General features: G+C 43.7%; 1 protein-coding gene and 1 long non-coding RNA gene across 6 annotated transcripts in view; both read left to right on the top strand.

Moving 5' to 3' along the window:
- Nucleotides 1-389: 389 nt before the first annotated feature.
- Nucleotides 390-4,787, top strand: LOC124873796. Of its 2 annotated transcripts, XR_007039625.1 has the most exons (6): nucleotides 390-463; nucleotides 1,814-1,926; nucleotides 2,257-2,575; nucleotides 2,679-2,770; nucleotides 2,982-3,091; nucleotides 4,728-4,780. It is a non-coding gene; the product is annotated as an uncharacterized LOC124873796 (long non-coding RNA). The 2 variants fall into 2 exon arrangements; XR_007039626.1 differs by lacking the exons at nucleotides 390-463; nucleotides 2,982-3,091 and having other exon boundaries at nucleotides 1,411-1,926; nucleotides 4,728-4,787.
- A 3,211-nt stretch (nucleotides 4,788-7,998) lies between these two features.
- The window catches only part of LOC124873782, a 164,744-nt gene continuing 151,337 nt past the window's right edge, over nucleotides 7,999-21,405 (top strand). For all 4 annotated transcript variants that reach the window (XR_007039622.1, XM_047374744.1, XM_047374743.1 and 1 more), the window contains exon 1: nucleotides 7,999-10,474. The gene's annotated coding sequence lies outside the window, so the exon portion shown is untranslated. The remainder of the gene's footprint in view (nucleotides 10,475-21,405) is intronic.

Raw genomic sequence — 21,405 nt, 5'->3', positions numbered from 1 at the left:
GCAGCAGACATATCTCTAGAACAACTGTTAAGAGGAGACTGTGTGAATCAGGCCTTCATGGTAAAATAGCTGCTAGGAAACCACTGCTGAGGACAGGCAACAAGCAGAAGAGACTTGTTTGGGCTAAAGAACACAAGGAATGGACATTAGACCAGTGGAAATCTGTGCTTTGGTTTGATGAGTCCAAGTTTGAGATCTATGGTTCCAACCACCGTGTCTTTGTGCGGCGCAGAAGAGGTGAACGGATGGACTCTACATGCCTGGTTCCCACCGTGAAGCATGGAGGAGGAGGTGTGATGGTGTGGGGGTGCTTTGCTGGTGACACTGTTGGGGATTTATTCAAAATTGAAGGCATACTGAACCAGCATGGCTACCACAGCATCTTGCAGCGACTTCAGTCTCACCGGCAAACAACCACTTGGTTTCTCCACTCCCCCTCTGGCGGATCCCTCCACCATTCTTTGTAAGACAGATTTATTATTTTCATGAGTTCAGCCCCAGAGTTATCCCTGCTTACTTCCTTGTTTATTTCTACAGTTTGCATCCTGGTTCCAGTTCCCTGCATTATTCACCCAGTTGTAAATAGACACTTTACCGAACAATACCGTGTACTGAATTGCTTTCTGCATGTGGGTCAAATCCTTTAAACTCAATATGACAGAATGCATTCACCCATCTCATTTTCTCTGTTCCAATAATTTGAAGCAACAACAAAAATTACATATAAAACTGTAGCAGAGTTTACAAACCTCACAACTTCTCCGGGTTCACGCTTTAGTCAGAAGAATAACCTGGAGAAGAAATTATGTAAAAATGTGTGAATTTAATATGATTGACTGCTTCATGTTGACACCAGTCGGATCAGAACCTCTGAGCTGGCTCTGTGGGAGCGGAGCGCTAACGGCTCTGCCTCAGCTGGAAAGTTTTCCTAAACTTTCTGTGTCTTCAGTAGATCTTAGAGCATCACCACTGCTGTCAGACACTGAGAACACTGTGAATTATAGATGTGTACGTTTTCCTTCCACTAATTAGGCCGAGCTCTCTGTGCAGAGATAAGCGCTTCATGGCTGCTTATCACGCCATTCCGCATGTATGGACAGTTTTCTGTTAACGTGTCACGACTGTAAAACATCCCCCTCATTATCCCTCGTCTTGTTTTCTGTCCATGTGCACAGAGAAGGCCACAGTGAACACTAAGCAGACCTCTGGAGCAACAAGTTTAACCTGTGTTCACAGATCATCAGTTATTAGTCTCTGCCGGAGCCGGCCCAAGGCACAACCAACAGAGCTCCTTTAAAACTAGAATAAAAAACTGTTACAGTTTTCTCCTCAAGGCTAAAGCTCATTTTATCAGTTAATTGGATCAGTTCTTGGTTCTTTGTATTTTCAGACTTCTCCTTTTTATATGTAATAACTGGATTTTAATGTAATTCATAACATTTATTTGCCATCTTTACATGTTTATATTGTTTTTAATTTAGTCTGATTGGCTCATATCGCCTTCATGAATCACCTCGTCAGTGTTTCCCTCAAACTTTGTAATCGAGTTTGAACAGACCTTGCCTCAGAATGACTGATGGACTCACATTAAGACTAAATGCCTCAAATATAAAACACATGGGTTGATTTTTAGTATATTTAAAGTTTGAACCACTTCCTGTATTTTAGTTTTCTGCTCAGTTTTCTTTTCTGTTTTCCACCTTGACTCTGAGGCTGATCACCACAGCTGAGTCTCGTTAAATATTCTGAAGTCCTTCGGTCCAGTTTAGACTGTCAGGACCTTTATTCTGTGTTCTGGTTTGTTTTTTACCAGAATAAACCTGAAGTGTATTTCTGTGCTCCATCCACCTGCCTTTTTGCTGTGAAATAAGTTTCCTGGTTCTCCAGACCCAGAGACTAATGCAGTTTCTTGGGTGCAGACTGAAGGTAAGATGGACGCATGAAGCAGATTTTTTTTCTTTCACCTTTTAATGTTTAGATTTGGTTAAAATTGATTTTGCTGCAACATTAAACAGTCAAACCACCAGTTTAAGCCTTTAATGCATAACAAATCTTTATTCATGAAGACAATGTGTCAGCCTTTTCAAACTATTTCCAAGGTTTCTTTAACTTGGTTCTGACAAACAGCCAGGTCCCACTCTGACCCAATGTGCTCCAAGTTGCTCTTTACTGACAGCAGATTATACATCTAACCATTAAACTCTCTCCAGCGGTCTTATTCTGTGAAAATCCCTCAATTTAATTTATTGTTCTCAGACGGAAACATGTCAGACTGTGGAAAACCTGATCCTCTGAAATATGAGTCCAACCTTCACGACTCAACATGTGAAGGATCCAGGTTCTAGATTTTATGCATGATGGTAATAAGCTGGCCTGTAGAGGGCAGACTCTCCGTCCTTCCGTCCTTCTTTCCTTTCTTCCTTCCTTCCTCTAGACCCACTTGTCCGTACAGGGTGGCGTTGGAGCTGGTGCTCTCCAGAGGTCATTGGGCGAGAGGTGGGGAACATCATGGCCAGATCTCCAGTCCATCACAAGACAACACAGAAAAGCATGCAGACACACTCATCAGAGCAATGTAGATAGACCAGTTAACCTAACAGACATGTTTTTGGACTGTAGGAGTCCTTACTTCCTGTTTCTCAAATAATTGATTTTAATATTCTGCTTTTGGTCCATAGAGCACTACCTGGTCTTCGGGCTGAAATACATTTCTGAGTTGGTGGTCAGGTATGAACCATGCAGATCCCTCGGGTCTTCAGAACCAAAGAAGGTGAGAAGTGTTTATTTTCTCTGCTCCTCAACTCTGGAACAAACTCCATAAAACCCTGAGATGTTCAGAAACAGCTGGTTCCTTTACATCAGGACTGAAAACATGTTGGTTTGCCGCAGTTTTTTACCAAAGAATCTGTTAGAAACATTTGTTCCTTTTATACCTTTGATGTCTGTATTTTAACATGGCTGTTCTGCATCATTTTCTGTAGTTCTTTGGATGTCCAGTGAAGCTCTTTGGATGTCTTTGTGAATGAATGATGGAGTGTGAACAATCTTGCCTTGCCTTCTCATCATATCAGTGATCCTGTCAGTTTTCCCTGTAAGTGAGGGAAGATGAAGCTGCTGCTGGTAGAAAAACAGATGAAGTTTATGAGTGAGAGATGCTGAGTGATTGAAGTTTGAAAACAGCTTTTATGCAGCAAGTTAAACCAAACTTTTCTAAGATCTTAGAACATCGATCAGCCACACTGTGGTAGCTGAGGGTCATAGGTGAAAACGTGATGAATTCAGAAGATGTTTCATCGTGCTGTTGGATCAATATTGATACGAGAAACTGTCAATAAACTCGACAGCATGGATCAGATCAGAGCTTCATGGCCGCATTCAGAGTGTTTTTATTTTTTAATCCCAAAAACAAGCTGTTATCTTCCAGAACATGGTCCTTTCATAGAGTGTGTGTCATTTAGAATAATTTTGTCTAAGTTTCGAGCTTTGAGTCAAAGGCTCTGCATTAAATTCAGATCCAAGCCACCCTGGAGGTCTCTATCCTTCACCCACTTTCAATGTTCTCTTTGAATTGCTGCTAAACAATTATCTTAAAACTGTCGGGAACCAAGAAAATGTTTTCCTGTTCATTGTTCTTCCACTAAAAGTGGATCACTAAGCAGTAAGCCAGGTTCCTTATAAGTGCAGTTCTCCCTGAAAGATATGTGAGTGTGGTGTAACATCAGATCAGATGGATGGCAGAGTCAGAGGTGCACAGAGCTGCTGGATCCACAAGATTAGCATGGAGGTAGAGATCATGTCCAAGATGGCCCCACACATCATCTTAATGAGAAAAATGAAGGGGCGGGTGGGGATCTGACTGCAAGTACACCTCAAAACTAAAATAAGGATGTCGTGAAAAAATTCAATGTTTTTCTCCCTCGTATCAGAAAGTGAAATTCATTTAGATTTATTACATGTAGAGGGAAATATTTCTAGCCTCTATTTATTGTTGATGATTTATAGTTTACGGATAATGAAAACCTAAATTCAGTCTCTCAAAAAATTTCAATATTGTGAAAAAGTTATAGCATACTCATGGAAAGTTGAGAGGAAAGAAAAAGTGTACTAGGAAAAGGTGCCCCAGCAGCAGGGAAAACTGCAGCCTTGAGAAGATTGTCAAGAAAAATATATTCAAGGATTTGGGGAGCTTCACAAGGAGTGGACTGAGGCTGGGGTCAATGCATCAAGAGCCACCACAGACAGATGGGTCCTCCACATGAGCTACAAGTATCGGACCTGGGCTGAGGAGAAACAGAACCTGTTGCTCAGTGGTCCAAAGTTCTCTTTTCAGATGAAAGTAAAGGCTGCATTTCATCTGAAGATCAAGGTTCCAGAGGAAGAGTGGAGGGAAACAGAATCCACGTTGCTTGAAGTCCATTGTGAAGTTTCCACAGTTAGTGATGGTTTGGGAGCCATGTCATCTGCTGGTTCTGGTCCGCTTGTGTTTCTGAAGTCCACAGTCAACTCTGTCATCTACTGGGACGTTCTAGAGCAGTTTATGCTTCCTTCTGCTGACTAGCTTTATGGAGATGCTGATTTCCTTTTCCAGCAGAACTTGGTACTGGCCCATATTGCCAAATATACCTAAGCTGGTTCAGTGACCATGGTGGTGCTGTAAAGCAACCTGGTGTTGTGACTATGAATCTGAATATATTATTTAATATTTAATACTGTGTCTCTCTGTCCAGGCCCCTGGGTGACCCGCGTAGAAGAGGCAGGATGTAGCAAGAGCGGTGCTTTTATTTGGACAGTGACATCACAGGAAGTCCGCAGCTACCCCGTTTCCTGGCTGTGCCAGAAGTAGGTTAATGCAATTTATTTTGAAAGATCCAGAAACGTTTGTACTGGCCTTTCACATTGTAACCATGGCTGAGGTCCCAACACTGGGCTTCCTGAACATCTCAACAGAACCACAGGCTGATCTCTGACATGATGATGATGTAATTCATGCAAAGGAGCCCCAACCAAGCTTTGAGAAATGAACGTACATTTCAGAACAGATCATTTTTATTGATTTGATGTAATATTCTGATGTTCTGAAACTCTGTAATTTGGGTTTTCATTCTCTGGAAGCCAGAATCATCCCAGATAAAACAAATAAAGCCTTGAAACATTTCACTCTGTGTGGAATCAATTTGTTTTTCACTTTCTGATATGAGGGACAAAAAAAATTTAACATTTTTAGGATAATCTAGTTTTTGGAGCTGTACTTCTACATGAGTGGCTGTCTGTGTACAGGATGCCTCTGACGTAGAACTGTCTGCTCAGTATGTCTGGATCCCTTCCAGAGGTGAGATAAACATCATGATGCCAGGAGGAACACCTCTGTATCTCCACACTGACAGGACTGGTTTCCCTGCTGAGCATCAGTGGATGCTTCCTGCATCCTGTCCTCGTAATGGTCCTAATGACACCAAACTATGACTATTAACACAGGAACCGGACTCTGGTAAACTAGAGAACCAACACTGCAGCTGATGCCAGCTGTTGGGTGTTTTAAAGAGTCTGGTACCTGTGTCTGGGTGGAAGGAACAGATCCCATCTGTGTTCTGTCTGGAGCAGAAGGAACCTTCATAATGTGTGGGTTCCCTGTAGGACCCGCTGGTACGAACATAAGTTCACTCTGACATCTGAACATGCCATTTGTTGGGCCATAGCACAACATGACCACCTACCTTCATGCAAACCCACAGTGTGACTCCATCAACCTCACAAAGTCCTGGTGGTGCTATTGCTTGTTTCTCTGACTGGAGAAAGAAGCATTTTAATACCAGACTTGCATATCTAACAGCAGATTAATGAGACTGAGTCGGTGGATTACATCTCTCATATCAACGCTTCTAAGGTTAACCAGTGTCATTCGAGGTCAGTCAGTCAAGACAAACACTGATCGATCTGCAATTATCTGAACTTATGATGCGCCCCTAAAAGTTGGTAACCGTGCACTCCCTGATGAAACTGCCACATTTAATCTGAAGCAACTATTCTCAACCTCCTCCCTAATATCGTCCCTCCTTTGATGGGAGAAATTAGGGAGAGTAGGAGACACAATAGATCCGATGAGCTGAAGAACTGACATGACTAAAAGCCTGGGGAGTCCAGGGTAGGTCCTGTATTCCCCTGTAAGCTCTCAATCAATTTATGTCACTTTCTATTTGTATAAATAGCAGCCTGATTAGATAGAAAGTGACTGCAGCAGAACAGAGCTGGAATAATGTGGAAGTTTATTGGAGAAATTGGGGAATGAGGAGAAAATGTCATCACAGTGAGAGATGAAGTTGTCTTCTTCAAACCAATCAGAAACATTTACAGGTCCTTCTCAAAATATTAGCATATTGTGATAAAGTTCATTATTTTCCATAATGTCATGATGAAAATTTAACATTAATATATTTTAGATTCATTGCACACTAACTGAAATATTTCAGGTCTTTTATTGTCTTAATACGGATGATTGTGGCATACAGCTCATGAAAACCCGAAACTCCTATCTCACAAAATTAGCATATTTCATCCGACCAATAAAAGAAAAGTGGTTTTAATACAAAAAACATCAACCTTCAAATAATCATGTACAGTTATGCACTCAATACTTGGTCGGGAATCCTTTGGCAGAAATGACTGCTTCAATGCGGCGTGGCATGGAGGCAATCAGCCTGTGGCACTGCTGAGATCTTATGGAGGCCCAGGATGCTTCGATAGCGGCCTTTAGCTCATCCAGAGTGTTGGGTCTTGAGTCTCTCAACGTTCTCTTCACAATATCCCACAGATTCTCTATGGGGTTCAGGTCAGGAGAGTTGGCAGGCCAATTGAGCACAGTGATACCATGGTCAGTAAACCATTTACCAGTGGTTTTGGCACTGTGAGCAGATGCCAGGTCGTGCTGAAAAATGAAATCTTCATCTCCATAAAGCTTTTCAGCAGATGGAAGCATGAAGTGCTCCAAAATCTCCTGATAGCTAGCTGCATTGACCCTGCCCTTGATAAAACACAGTGGACCAACACCAGCAGCTGACACGGCACCCCAGACCATCACTGACTGTGGGTACTTGACACTGGACTTCTGGCATTTTGGCATTTCCTTCTCCCCAGTCTTCCTCCAGACTCTGGCACCTTGATTTCCGAATGACATGCAGAATTTGCTTTCATCCGAAAAAAGTACTTTGGACCACTGAGCAACAGTCCAGTGCTGCTTCTCTGTAGCCCAGGTCAGGCGCTTCTGCCGCTGTTTCTGGTTCAAAAGTGGCTTGACCTGGGGAATGCGGCACCTGTAGCCCATTTCCTGCACACACCTGTGCACGGTGGTTCTGGATGTTTCTACTCCAGACTCAGTCCACTGCTTCCGCAGGTCCCCCAAGGTCTGGAATCGGCCCTTCTCCACAATCTTCTTCAGGGTCCGGTCACCTCTTCTCGTTGTGCAGCGTTTTCTGCCACACTTTTTCCTTCCCACAGACTTCCCACTGAGGTGCCTTGATACAGCACTCTGGGAACAGCCTATTCGTTCAGAAATGTCTTTCTGTGTCTTACCCTCTTGCTTGAGGGTGTCAATAGTGGCCTTCTGGACAGCAGTCAGGTCGGCAGTCTTACCCATGATTGGGGTTTTGAGTGATGAACCAGGCTGGGAGTTTTAAAGGCCTCAGGAATCTTTTGCAGGTGTTTAGAGTTAACTCGTTGATTCAGATGATTAGGTTCATAGCTCGTTTAGAGACCCTTTTAATGATATGCTAATTTTGTGAGATAGGAATTTTGGGTTTTCATGAGCTGTATGCCAAAATCATCCGTATTAAGACAATAAAAGACCTGAAATATTTCAGTTAGTGTGCAATGAATCTAAAATATATGAATGTTAAATTTTCATCATGACATTATGGAAAATAATGAACTTCATCACAATATGCTAATATTTTGAGAAGGACCTGTATATGATTGAAATGATTGAAACCAGAGCTGTAGCCCGGAGCCCCACCATGTTAGAGGAACAGTTGCTTTGCAAACATTGGATTTTATAAATGTTCTGTCATAGTCCCACCAGCAGTGGTTTGGGCTTTGAAAGTTTTATTTTCACTCAGTCTCCTACTTATTGTTGAAATAATAGCTTTTTAAATGACAGGAATTAGATCATGTTTTACATTTTATTTCAAACACTCCTGTGTAGATTCTCAGTCACCTTGGACATGACAATCCTGGTTGACCTCTTCAGTTCTGAACATGGTTGGAAATAACTAGCTTACAAGTTGCAGTCAGAACAATCTAACTAGTGGGGTCATTAAGGTCACGTGACTTTAGTCACATGCCCCAAGGTGTGAACGGCTGCATATTTGCCTGGGAAGACAAGTCAGGGACAGAGAGTAGGTGTTAGAAAGATTAGATCTGAAGCCAACTCCTCCATTTAGTGTTGGTTTTTCGTGTTTAGGAAACTTTTTTCACTCCTCTGTCAAATAACCTGTTTTCCATCCAAAATGCCTTTCAACAAGCATTTCCTGTCCTGGAGATGTGAATCAACTGTTGTTACTTCCACCCATGTTCAGAACTAAAGAAGCCTTTTGGATGAAATGTGAAACATCAACATCCAAAACAAGAAAATATCTCCAGTTGCCTTCAACTTAAGCATTTAAGGTTTTATTTCACAATATGTTTTAGCTTTATGTAAATGCTGTGTCTCTGGTTCCACCTGGCCATTAATATTTCCTCTCATTTCCTTGATTGAATTTATTGAAGATTCCCAAAAATTTAAAACAAGCCAAATATTGGAACGAATAATGCCTGAGACTATATATCAACTCATGCCTTCTGTCTGAGACATTAAATAAGGCACCTTGAAGTCTCAGGAAAAAGTCATCCCAATGGAACAGAAATCTTCTCTTCATGGGTTTTCCTCCTCACTTCTTTCTGCGCATTCAGACTGAAAGTGCGCGTCTGATGACGCAGCTGTCTGCTGCTGCGTCACCAGACGCGCACTTCCATGAACCCTTCTCAGTTCTCGTCCAGTGCGCAGCATTTTCATTTCTCCATTTCTACATTTTAATGTATTTATTCCTAAAATCCGAGTCGCTGCAGACACGCATAAATAATCTTTTTCCATGTTTCTCCACCCTCTCTGAAGCTCCTTCCATCTCATCTCCTCCTCTCCAACCCTTCCTGGTGTTGAACCTCAGAATAAAGGCTGCAGTTCAGTTGCGGGATGAAGTGACTAAACCGATGCTGCAACCGTCCCATCCCGTCCTCGCCGGCGTTTCTGCAGACAGGATGAGGAAGATGATGAGGAGGAGGGATTCACTGACATCAGCACCGCGGCTCTGCACAGCAACGAGCGTGCTGCCTCTGTGCAGGACCACTTTCCTCCGAACCGGTCTGGGTTCGCTCTGCGGGCTGCAGGCGCTGCTCTAGCGGACAGTTGGCGCACCGCCGCCTCTGCAAAGGCGCAAAAAGAGGCGTCCGTGCGGGTTTAGCGGTGACTTTGCGTCGTGTTTTGGGGGGAGCAGTTTCTCCTGGTTGAATGTGACTGACTGACCTGCTGGGAGGATCCTGCTGCATTTTTCATGACTCAGGAGGTCATTTCAGTTTATTCTGAGTTTCTAGGTTTACGTCTCCCACATTCAGACCTGAATGATGCACACTGTCATTTTAACAGGATTAACGGATGAAATGTTAATATTTTAACTTTAAATCCAGTTTTCAGGAGGCAGAAGCTTGCAGGAGAGGAGTCCACATCCTGCACTGCAGTGTGTGTGCATGTGTCTGAGTGTGTATCAGTGTGTCCTGAAAAACCTGTACCAGTCTGCAGGAACATCTCATCCTTCCATCCGTCGGTCCATCTGCTCAGAACCTGCAGGCCTCAGACTGGAACAGACAGGAGGCGATACATGAAGGAACCACACTGTCTGCAGGATTCCTCTCACTTTCAGAAGTTCAGTTTCTACCTCAAGGCTTTGACTGAATCCACACCACTGTCTGGTCCTGCTCAGCACAGCCCAGCAGATCTCAGGCAGCCGCAGCATCTGTCCGGGTTCACCTCAGGAACTTCTAGCAACATTCTTTCTGAAGTTGCTTTTCTATCAGGAATAATCCGAGTTTTCAGCTGTGCATGCGATGGCTTCTGAAAGTTTCCAGTACCGGGCGCTATTTGAATACAAGAAGGAGCACGGGGATGACCTCAGCCTGCAGCCTGGCGACCTGCTGACTGTCCCAAAAGTCTTGCTGATGTCTGCAGCCGGACTGGAGAACCAGGAGGGTGATGAACGGAGCCCAGCAGGCTGGCTGCATGGTGTCAACGAAAGGAGCAAGGAGAAAGAAAACTTTCCAGGGACCTTTGTCGAATACGTTGGGACTGTGATGACCTGTCATCCTGGAGGGAAATCCTGCCCCCAACCTGCCCCCTTGACCCCCAAGGACCCACAGGGCATCCTGCAGCCTCCCAGAGCATCTGCAGCTTCAAGTAAGTTCAGCTGTTTGCATCTCCTAAGCTCCGTCCGTTGGCACTGAAGCATCTGATGAAGAAGTAGCAAAGATCTAGAGTTATGCCTGAGGGCCTTCAGTTTCAGCGGTCATCAGCATAAAATGAGTGACTGAACCCACACATTTCTGCATAATCCTCACATCCATCATCATCTGTCACCTGTGCATCCGTGCTTTGGCTCGGCTCTAAAGAGGCACACTTTCAGAGTTTGGTGTCAAGCAGCTGTTTGGGTTTTGCTGGGTGAATAAATCTGCTCTGCTTTTCTGTGACAGTGATGATTAAACTGTTCTCCATGGAAAGAGAGATATGGATGCAGTTTGACACGCCTACTTTGACATGTGCAGGACAGCCTGTCCAGAGCTGGAAGATTTTGTCCTTCATAGCTTTGCTTGCACATATTCTTTATAGCACTGAAATGATGGAGGAAAAACCTGCTCTGCTGGCACACTGTAACATCTGAAGGGGTTATTTATTTCATTAGCTTCCATCTAAACTGAGTTATTTTTTAAATGTGCCAAAACATTCTGCTGCTGAGTTTTATATGAATGCTAATGATGACAGATTGTTGTTGTTGTTTACTGAAGATTTATTAGAGTTGAACCAGTTTTGTGTTTGGATTTGTGTGGAAACTCCAGCCACCATGTTGTATCGTGTTTCTTTGGTTGGCATCGTCTTAAAAACATCAAGCAGCTTTCTTTAACACCTACATGGATGATTTTCCCTTTAGTTTGATTTGGATTGAGATGCTTGAGTTCAGACGAGATCGGGCGTGCTCAGGGAGGTGTGGCCGTAAGCCAAGCTTACAGCACCTGGTATTCCTGGGCGGTCTCCCATCCAAGTACTAACCTGGCCCGACGCAGCAATGGACTGGCGACCTGTCCAGGGTGTAACCCGCCTCCCACCCATAGACTGCTGGAGAGGCACCAGCTTCCCTGCGACCCATTATGGAATAAGCCATAGAAAATGACTGACTGCTTGAGTTCATGAATCTTGTCAGCAGGTCGGATGCAGAGTTGGACCTTTCTGTGTGCTCAGGACTTTTATGTGTCTAGTCTTGTCCTGCTTGCTTCCATCTGCCTCTGATCCTGCAGCTGCATGTGTTCCTCTTTAATAATTCATCAGATGGCACTTTCTTGCAGCAGATCATGGCCCACAGTGTTGGAGGTGTGGTAGCATGTTCTCGGACCTGCGGTTTAATTTGTTGTTTTAGAAGAACTCTGCTGGTCTGCTTTTATTCATGTGGCCGGAAAACTTACATTAAAATTAAAAATGAAACGTGCTTTTTAAAAAACGTAGCTTATTTCTGGTCTTCAGAGCCGAACTGTTCAGGTTTCTGTCTTGTTCCTCAGTGAGGCGGAGCGGACCGGAGATAGATGGATCAGAGCTTTCTCTGCTGTAATGAAGGCGTTGTTCTGGTCTCTATGGATGAAGGAGCTCAGAGGACCATGTTTTGGTTCTGTACCCAGTAAAAAAAACTCTTTTCAGTTTTTTAGTGCCCTTTTTCAAAATAAAATGATTAATTTTGATTTGCAACTCTTGATTATTTTGAGGATGTTCCTACTTTCATTCCCCTGTCTGTTTTTCCACCTAAAACATGTTGTTTTGTTATTTTAAGTTCATTTTATAAAGATTCAGCATTCATCTTCTTTCAGTTTGTCCGTTCCTTCTTTCCTTCCTCTGCTCATCAGTGGTTTGGATCATCCTAGCGCTGCTGAGGAGAGGCATGTCTTAACGTCCTGTTTCCTCTGTATCTAAACTGCGCTGCAGCAGATTGTAGTCATCTTTTTAACCCTACGTTGTGTTAAGTGGGATCTGTTCTGTGTGAATTTGGAGTGAGACCTTCCTGTATGTCAGGAAGCCACATAAACAGGTGAACTAGGATGACTCCAACTATAACTGGAGCTCTGCTGTTTGCTTAACACTGAGGCTGTTTTATGATATAAACCACATCTGGCCCAGCCAGTGTGGGCCGGTCTAGTTCCCTGTGGTGCAGCCCAGGACTCCGAGTCCATTTAGGCTGTGCAGGACAATAATGCATGGTTAGGACTCCTAGGAGACTGATAAGTTTTATTTATTTGTATAACCCTTTAAAGCAACTGACTAGGCAACCAAAGTGCTTTACACTACATGCATAAAAGGAAAAACATTTCATAAAAGGAAATCAAACAACCAACAACAGGAATAACAATAAAACAATAAGAACGCTGGAATAAATGCCAACTAACTACTAGGTATTAAAAGCCTTTCTGAATAAAAGGGTTTTAAGGTTGGATTTATAAAGGCCCAGTAGGTCCGGAGAGAGCTGGTTTTACAGTCTATGAGCTGCCCAGTCACCCAAATGAACAGACTTAATCCTTAGTCTTTAGACCAGATAAACAAGATGGGGCCAAACCATTTAAAGCTTTAAAAACAGAAGTTTAAAATCGATTCTAAAACGGGCTGGAAGCCCGAGTAAACAAAATGAGAGTCTCGTCTGGTGGGACCCGTAAGAAGCTGGGCAGCCTCATTCTGGACCAGCTGCAGAACATCCATGAAGACATTTTTTAGGAGAAATCTCAATTTTGTCCATATTTGTGCATCTCAGCTTGATGTGGGCCACTTTGTCCTCGGTGCCAGTCCACGTTTTACCTTCATTCAGCTCCACCACAGCTGCACAGTGGCGCCGTGTACGGGGGGAACGCTAGGACAACAAAAATCTATAAATGTAATTTTTTTGGGGGGGGGCTGTCACAAATAAAATTAATGATATCTTGGTTTTTACTTGTCTTTTGGTTGTTAAAGTTAAAAGTTAGAACTCCCAGACCAAACATTCAAATTTCACCAACACCCCCACCTATCAGCATGAAACGTTTGTTCCTGCTCTAGCGCACCTGACGGTGTTTAGCAGCAGCTTCAGTAGAAGATAAGAACAGCAGGGATGACAAGGCTGCCTGGAAAATTAATATCAGGTTTTCAACAAACAAAAGAGAAAAAAGACAAAAGGTATCAATTCATAATCCAGTTTATCTCCAAGAGAGGTGGGTAGACTAGTGAGTGATTAGCAGCCTGTTAGCGGACAGCCAGTTTAGCTACAGACTAGTGTAGGCCTACATTTCACCAGAATAGTTCAGCAAGATAATCATGTATTAAACTAGTCCCTGTACCGTTTACCACACGCTACAGATGAGTCAGTCAGCAGCATCCCTGACTCCTCATACCATCATACCTCCTCCTCCCATCCCAGTGAAGAAGGCGAGCAACACTATGTTCCATGACATGCTAGTTAGCATCGTTGCACGGAGTCTATGGGGATTTATTTGTCTCTGCTGTGCTTTTTACCATTAGATGACAAAACTGAAATATTTATTACTGCCAGAAATTCAAAAAAACATAAAATAATTATACAAAACAGCCTCCTGTCTTGACTGGAGGCTGGACAGTGGAAACAGCGAGTATCCTACCTGCAGGGTGGAAGAAGACAGAGAAAGTCATATAAAGGATGTTGACCCAAGTTTGTGGCAGATCTGACTGATAAGGACAGAGAGGATATTGTGAGGTCAATCTTTTTAAGTTTTTGCCATAAAAACACTAGAGACGAAGATATGTCCTTTAACACATTTTTATATCTGGTTTTAGTCTTGCTTCAAATAGTGAATTGCATACTGTATGCAGACTGTTGCATGGAAAAATTCACAAGCAGTAAATATTGTGCTAACCCATATTGGATAAAAGGAAGCAAGACTGCTGCAAGTCTTTAAAGTTTGTTCTGTAAAGCTTTTGATGGGTCGGTTAGAACCTAGATCTGTGGTGACAGCACCTGGGCTGGGGGGACCGAATTCGATTTTTTGTAATGGGGCAAAACTCCTGGCGGTGCCCCTGGTTGTGCAGGCAACATCACATAAACATGTAGAGCAAATGTGTAGAAAATTAGTGGAGGGACTATTTCAGGAGAATCCTTCATCTGTGAACGTTTTGTTAAGTCTCAGCAGCAGCATCCTACACACCTTCTGTTTTCATTGGAAGAAATCTCTCATTGTTTCTCTCTGTTCATATCAACTTTCTAGCACAAGCTGAAGGAAGTTAATGACAGAGAGTAAAAGCTGAGCAGCAATTTGGATACATCATGTTGTTGGAAGTTCAGAAACACTGTAAAAACTATGAAGTGTCAAGCAGTAAAACCTGTAATAGACGCTAAACATTTCTTTATCTGAACCACAAAACATCTATATAGTTCTACATTTTATCCTGGAGGTCTGAAATACTCCTTTAGAAGACCTTTTCCCTCTTTTGCTGAAACTCACTGATAAAATCTGGAAGTTATGACCCAAAGTGTTGTCATTGTTGGAGCAAAGAAAAGCCTTAAGTCGATGCAATCTCCTCCTGTAGATCCTCCTCTCTGATCTGAACGTATCTGCTCGTGTTTCATGTCTGAAGGGCTGAGAGGAGGTGCTCTGATCTTTTATCCCGCAGCCTGTTTACTGACCCCATAAACACCTCGGAGGATTTTATGACCAGCTCGCTGATGTTCTCTGAAGTGTGGAGATGAACTCGGGTTCGACTCGTTTGACTACTTTCATTTCAGTAATTGTGGTTGCTGTAAAGGTAATTTATGCAGCTCGTTTTCTTGTCCCTGAGGCTGTAATGCTTTTCAGGGTTTGAAGCGTGGCATGAATGTAGCTGTAGGTTACAGCAGTGTTTGTGACGCAAACAAGGAATTTAATTTTGGTTCCATTTTGCTCTCAATGAAAACAGTATATATACATACATATATATACTGTATATATAATGTAGATAGAAATAGATATTGTTCTATTGCTCTATAGAGATTTATAGATATATCTATAGATATATATCAGGAGAGAGGGAGAGAATGTTTATTATTGAAATTGGATAAAAAGTTTTTCTATCTAAGGAAACCCAGCAGATTGCATCCAGTCAGTGACTTGCAGCATTCACTCCTCCTGGATGAGCATGTAGAGACAGTGGACAGTCACTGGCGTTGACTTTGCAGCAATCCCTCATACTGAGCATGCATGTAGCGACAGTGGAGAGGAAAAACTCCCTTTTAACAGGAAGAAACCTCCAGCAGAACCAGAACCAGGCTCAGTGTGAGCGGCCATCTGCCACGACTGACTGGGGGTTTGAGAGAACAGACCAGAGACACAAAGAGAACAAAGAAGCACTGATCCAGGAGTACTTTCTATGGGAAGGAAAAGTAAATGTTAATGGATGTAGCTCCTTTAGTCGTTTCATCTAGAAAGAAAGAACAGATAAACTCTGAGCCAGTTTTCAAGGTTAGAGTCTGAAAGAGAGCACATAGAGTTAGTCACAGTAAAAGCTCAGTCAATTTCCATGTCTAGGAGAGAGAAAGGGTTAAACACTGAAAGACAGGGCTATGTGGATCATTGGTAGAAGGTGAGTATTAAGTTGTTGCCAGCAGAAGCTTGGACGATGCCCCTCTCCAGAAAGGTGTCACAGGTAGACACAGGTCAGGCCAGGTGTAGCTTCTAGGAAGAGAAAAGAGTGAACATAAAGTTAAAAGCTGAAATAACAGCAAATAATGCAAAATTGGAGAATAGTGTGAGAATGTAGCGAAGAGAGTGAAAGTGGTCATTATGTCCTCCAGCAGCCTAAGCCTATAGCAGCATAACTACACAGATAGTTTCAGTTCACATTATTTAGTTAAACGGCGCTTATTTACAACAATGTCGTCTCAAGGAACCTCACAAAGGGTCCCACTGATGGTCATTGTTATACTAAAAACCACAAGGATTGGGATACCTCTCTCTGTCAGACTGATTATAACCATTGGAAAAGAGAAGGGGTCATACAGGTAGCAGAAATGGAGGGTGTGTTTGGACCTCAACCATAACTGAGCCGTTTTAGGCTAAACCTGACTTCCCCTTACTCCATCCAACAGGGAGGGAGGAAGGTTCCCTCCCTGATAAACTAAGCCACTCTAACTATAAGCTTTATCAAAAAGGAAAGTTTAAGCCTAGCCTTAAAAGTAGACAGGGTGTCTGCCTCATGGACTAAAACTGGGAGCTGGTTCCACAGGAGAGGAGCCTGATAACTAAAGGATCTGCCTCCCATTCTACTTCTAGAGACTCTAGGAACCACCAGTAAACCTGCAGTCTGAGAACAAAGTGTTCTGTTAGGAACATATGGACCAATCAGATCTCTGATGTATGATGGAGCTAGATCATTAAGGGCTTTATATGTGAGGAGGAGAATTTTTAATTATATTCTGGATTTAACAGGGAGCCAATGAAGGGAAGCTAAAATAGGAGAAATATGATCTCTCTTTTTAATTTTCATCAGAACTCTTGCTGCAGCATTTTGAATCAGCTGAAGGCTTTTAACTGCATTTTGTGGACATCCTGATAGTAACGAATTACAATAGTCCAGCCATGAAGTAACAAATGCATGGACTAGTTTTTCAGCGTCACTCCTGGACAGGATATTTCTAATTTTGGCAATGTTCCGGAGATGAAAGAAGGAAGTCCTAGAAACCTGTTTAATATGGGATTTAAATGACATGTCCTGGTCAAAAATAACACCAAGGTTTTTTACTTTATTATCAGAGGTCAATTTAATGCCATCCAGGTTAAGTGATTGACTAAGCAGTTTCTTTTTTAAAGACTCCGGTCCAAAGACGACAACTTCTGTCTTGTCTGAATTTAGAAGCAAAACATTTAAAGTCATCCAAGTTTTTATGTCTTCAAGACATGCTTGTAGTCTATCTAACTGGTTGGGCTCATCAGGATTTATGGATAAGTAAAGCTGAGTACCATCAGCGTAACAATGAAAATTTATTCAATGCTGCCTGATAATTTGACCTATTGGAAGCATATATATAGTAAAGAGAATTGGCCCAAGTACTGAACCTTGTGGTACTCCACAATTAACCCTGGAGTTTAAAGATGATTTATCATTTACATGAACAAACTGGAATCTGTCAGACAGATAAGATTTAAACCAGCCTAGCACTGTTCCCCTGATCCCTACAGCATATTCCAGCCTTTTTAAGAGAATATTATGGTCGACTGGATCAAATGCAGCACTGAGATCTAACAGAACCAGAACAGACACAAGTCCATTATCTGAGGCCATAAGAATATCATTAGTGACTTTCAGCAGAGCTGTTTCAGTGCTATGATGAGCTCTGAAGCCTGACTGAAACTCTTCAAACAGGTCATTGCTGTGTAAATGTTCACACATTTGATTAGCAACTATTTTCTCAAGAATTTTAGATAAGAATGGAAGATTGGATATAGGTCTGTAATTTATTAAGTCATCTTGATCAAGCGAAGGTTTCTTAAGTAAAGGTTTAATTACAGCTACCTTAAAAGCCTGTGGTTCTGATCCATTTACTAAAGATAGATTAATCATATCTAAAACGGGGCTGGTAATCAGAGGGAACACTTCCTTAAATAATTTGGTTGGGATTGGGTCTAACATACAAGTTGAAGGTTTAGATGAAGCTAATATTTCTGATAACTCAGGAAGCTTCACAGGATCAAAACAGTCCAAACACAAATCAGGTTCTACAGTTACTTCCAATGTTGTCTCACTTGCTGAGGATGAAGTAATCATCTTCAGGAGTATGTCAAAGATTTTATTTTTAATAGAATCAATTTTATTTAAGAAGAATCCCATAAAGTCATGGCTGCTGAGAGCTAAGGGAATGGATGGCTCAACAGAGCTATGACTCTGTGTAAGTTTAGCAACTGTACTAAAGAGAAACCTAGGATTATTCTTGTTCTCTTCTATTAATGATGAGAAATAAGCTGTTCTAGCTTGGCGAAGTGTCTTTTTATACAACAGTAGGCTATTTTTCCAGATTAAGTAGGAATCCTCTAAGTGTGTAGAGCGCCATTTTCTCTCCAATTTTCTAACATTGTGCTTTAAAGTATGCAGCTCTGAATTAAACCAAGGAGCTAGCCTCCTATGAATGATTACCTTCTTTTTCAAAGGGGCTGCATTGTCTAATGCACCACGCAATGATGAAGTAACACTATGAACAAGAGAATCAATTTGTGAAGGGGAAGAAACAAAATTATTGCCCTCCACTGTGTTTTTCTGTGATAATGAGGAAATTAAACATGGAACAGATTCTTTAAAGGTTGTTACAGCATTGTTTATTTATTTATTTATTTATTACACGTACCATTATCACTAAAGGAGGCAGAGGAGTAACTGAACATCTGACACAGAGCAGGAAAGAGGAGACTTAGAGAAAGATGGAGAAACAGCTTATGTGTTAGAATAAGTCAGAGATATCACAGTAGAGAGAAATCAGATCAAATCAAGAGAGCCTTCACAAACCAAACAATACGAGTGCAACAAAATAACTGGAAGTGACGTAATACGCCTTACCACAATAGGTTATACACTCAGTGTTGCTCTATAGAGCAGAACAGCAAAATAAAGTTTGCTTGAAACCCAGAACTGTAACTGGTGGCAGTTTAACCTAAATATTTGCCTTAATGAATGCATCAAAGTTAAAAAATATGGCATTATTAGCAGTATTACACTGTGTTGCTTTTCTGTCTCAAATAAAATAAAGTGGATCATGATGTAAATTTAAAATTGTCATCGTGCTCATCGTCTTCCGCTTTATCCAGGACCGGGTGGCGGGTCGCAGCAGACTCAGGAGAGACGCACAGACGTCCCTCTCTCCAGACACCTCCTCCAGCTCCTCCGGGGGGTGCCCAAGGCGTTCCCAGGCCAGCCGAGAGACATAGTCCCTCCAGCGTGTCCTGCGCCGTCCCCTGGGCCTCCTTCCAGTGAAACGTGCCTGGAACACCTCCTGAGGAAAGCGTCCAGGAGGCATCCGGTATAGATGCCTGAGCCACCTCAACTGGCTCCTCTCGATGTGGAGGAGCAGCAGTTCTACTCCGAGCCCCTCCCGGATGGCCGAGCTCCTCACCCTATCTCTAAGGGAGTGCCCGGCCACCCTACGGAGGAAGCTCATTTCAGCCGCTTGGATCCGGGATCTCGTTCTTTTGGTCATGACCCAAAGTTCATGGCCATAGATGAGGGTAGGAACGTAGACCGACCGGTAAATCGAGAGCTTTGCTTTCCGGGTCAGCTCTCTCTTCACCACAGCGGACCGGCACAGCGCTGCGGCAACTGATCCGTCTTTCGATCTCCCGCTCCATTCTTCCCTCACTCGTGAACAAGACCCCGAGATACTTGAACTCCTCCACTTGAGGCAGGAACTCCCCTCCAACCTGAAGAGGACAAGCCACCCTTTTCCGGTCGAGAACCATGGCCTCGGACTTGGAGAAGCTAATCTTCATCCCAGCCGCTTCACACTCGGCTGTGAACCGCCCCAGTGCATGTTGTAGGTCTTGGCTAGAGGGGGCCAGCAGGACCACGTTATCTGCAAAAAGAAGAGATGAAATCCACTGTCCCCCAAACCAGACCCCTCTGGCCCTTGGCTGCGCCTAGAAATCCTGTCCATAAAAGTTATGAACAGGACCGGTGACAAAGGGCAGCCCTGCCAGAGTCCAACATGCACCGGGAACAGGTCCGACTTAGTGCCAGCAATGCGGACCAAACTCCTGCTCCGCTTGTACAGAGACCGGATGGCCCCTAATAAAGGGCCCCCGATTCCATACTCCTGGAGCACCCCCCACAGGGCACCACGAGGGACACAGTCAAATGCTTTCTACAGGTCAACAAAACACATGTGGATCGGTAGGGCAAACTCCCATGAACCCTTGAGTACCCTGTAGATGGTATAGAGCTGGTCCAGTGTTCCACGGCCAGGACAAAAACCACACTGCTCCTCCTGAAGCTGAGGTTCGACTATCGGCCGGAATCTCCTCTCCAATACCCTGGCGTAGGCCTTAGCAGGGAGGCTGAGGAGTGTGATCCCCGTGTAGTTGGAACACACACTCCGGTCACCCTTCTCATGAAGGGGGACCACCACCCCAGTCCGCCAGTCCAGAGGCCTTGTCCCCGACCGACATGCGATGTTGAACCATGACAACCATGACAACCCCACAACATCCAGAGACTTGAGGTACTCAGGGCGAATCTCATCAACCCCTGAAGCCCTGCCACCGTGGAGCTTTTTAACCACCTCGGTGACTTCAGCCTGGGTGATGAAAAGGTCTAACCCCGAGTCCTCAGCCTCTGCTTCCACCAGGAATGCGTGATGGCAAGGTTGAGGAGATCCTCGAAGTACTCCTTCCACCACCCGATAATGTCCCCAGTCAAGGTCAGCAGCCTCCCACCCCCACTGTAAACAGTGTTGGCGAAGCACTGCTTCCCCCTCCTGAGGCGACGGACGGTTTGCCGGAATCATTTCAAGGTAAACCGGTAGTCCTTCTCCATGGCCTCACCGAACTCCTCTGTAGCCTGAGTTTTTGCCTCTGCCACAGCTCGGGCTGCGGCACGCTTGGCCTCACAGTACCCGTCAGCCGCCTCAGGAGTCCCACAAGCCAACCACAGATGATAAGACTCATTCTTCGGTTTGACAGCGTCCCTTTCTGCCGGTGTCCACCACCGGGCTCAAGGATTGCAGCTGCGACAGGCACCGCAGACCTTACGGCCGCAACTACAGGCAACAGAATCGACAATAGATGCGGAGAACATGGTCCACCCGGACTCTATGTCTTCAACATTTCCCGGAATCTGGTCAAAGCTCTCCTGGCGGTTGGAGTTGAATACATCTCTGGCCAAGGTCTCCACCAGACGTTCCCAGCAAACCCTCACTATGCTCTTGGGCCTGCCAAGTCAGTCCGGCTTTCTCCTCCTCCAGCGGATCCAACTCACCACCAGCCACCAGGTGGTGATCAGTGGACAGCTCAACCCGAATGTCTAACACATGTGGCCGAAGGTCTGACGAAACAACAACAAAGTCAATCATCGACCTCCTGCCTAGGGTGTCTTGGTGCCAAGTGCACTGATGGACACCC

The sequence above is a fragment of the Girardinichthys multiradiatus genome, chromosome 9 (assembly GCF_021462225.1).
Source record: "Girardinichthys multiradiatus isolate DD_20200921_A chromosome 9, DD_fGirMul_XY1, whole genome shotgun sequence".
Classification (NCBI taxonomy): domain Eukaryota; kingdom Metazoa; phylum Chordata; class Actinopteri; order Cyprinodontiformes; family Goodeidae; genus Girardinichthys; species Girardinichthys multiradiatus.
The sequence above is the reverse complement of the archived record's forward strand: the minus strand, read 5'-3'. Positions and strand labels throughout refer to the sequence as shown.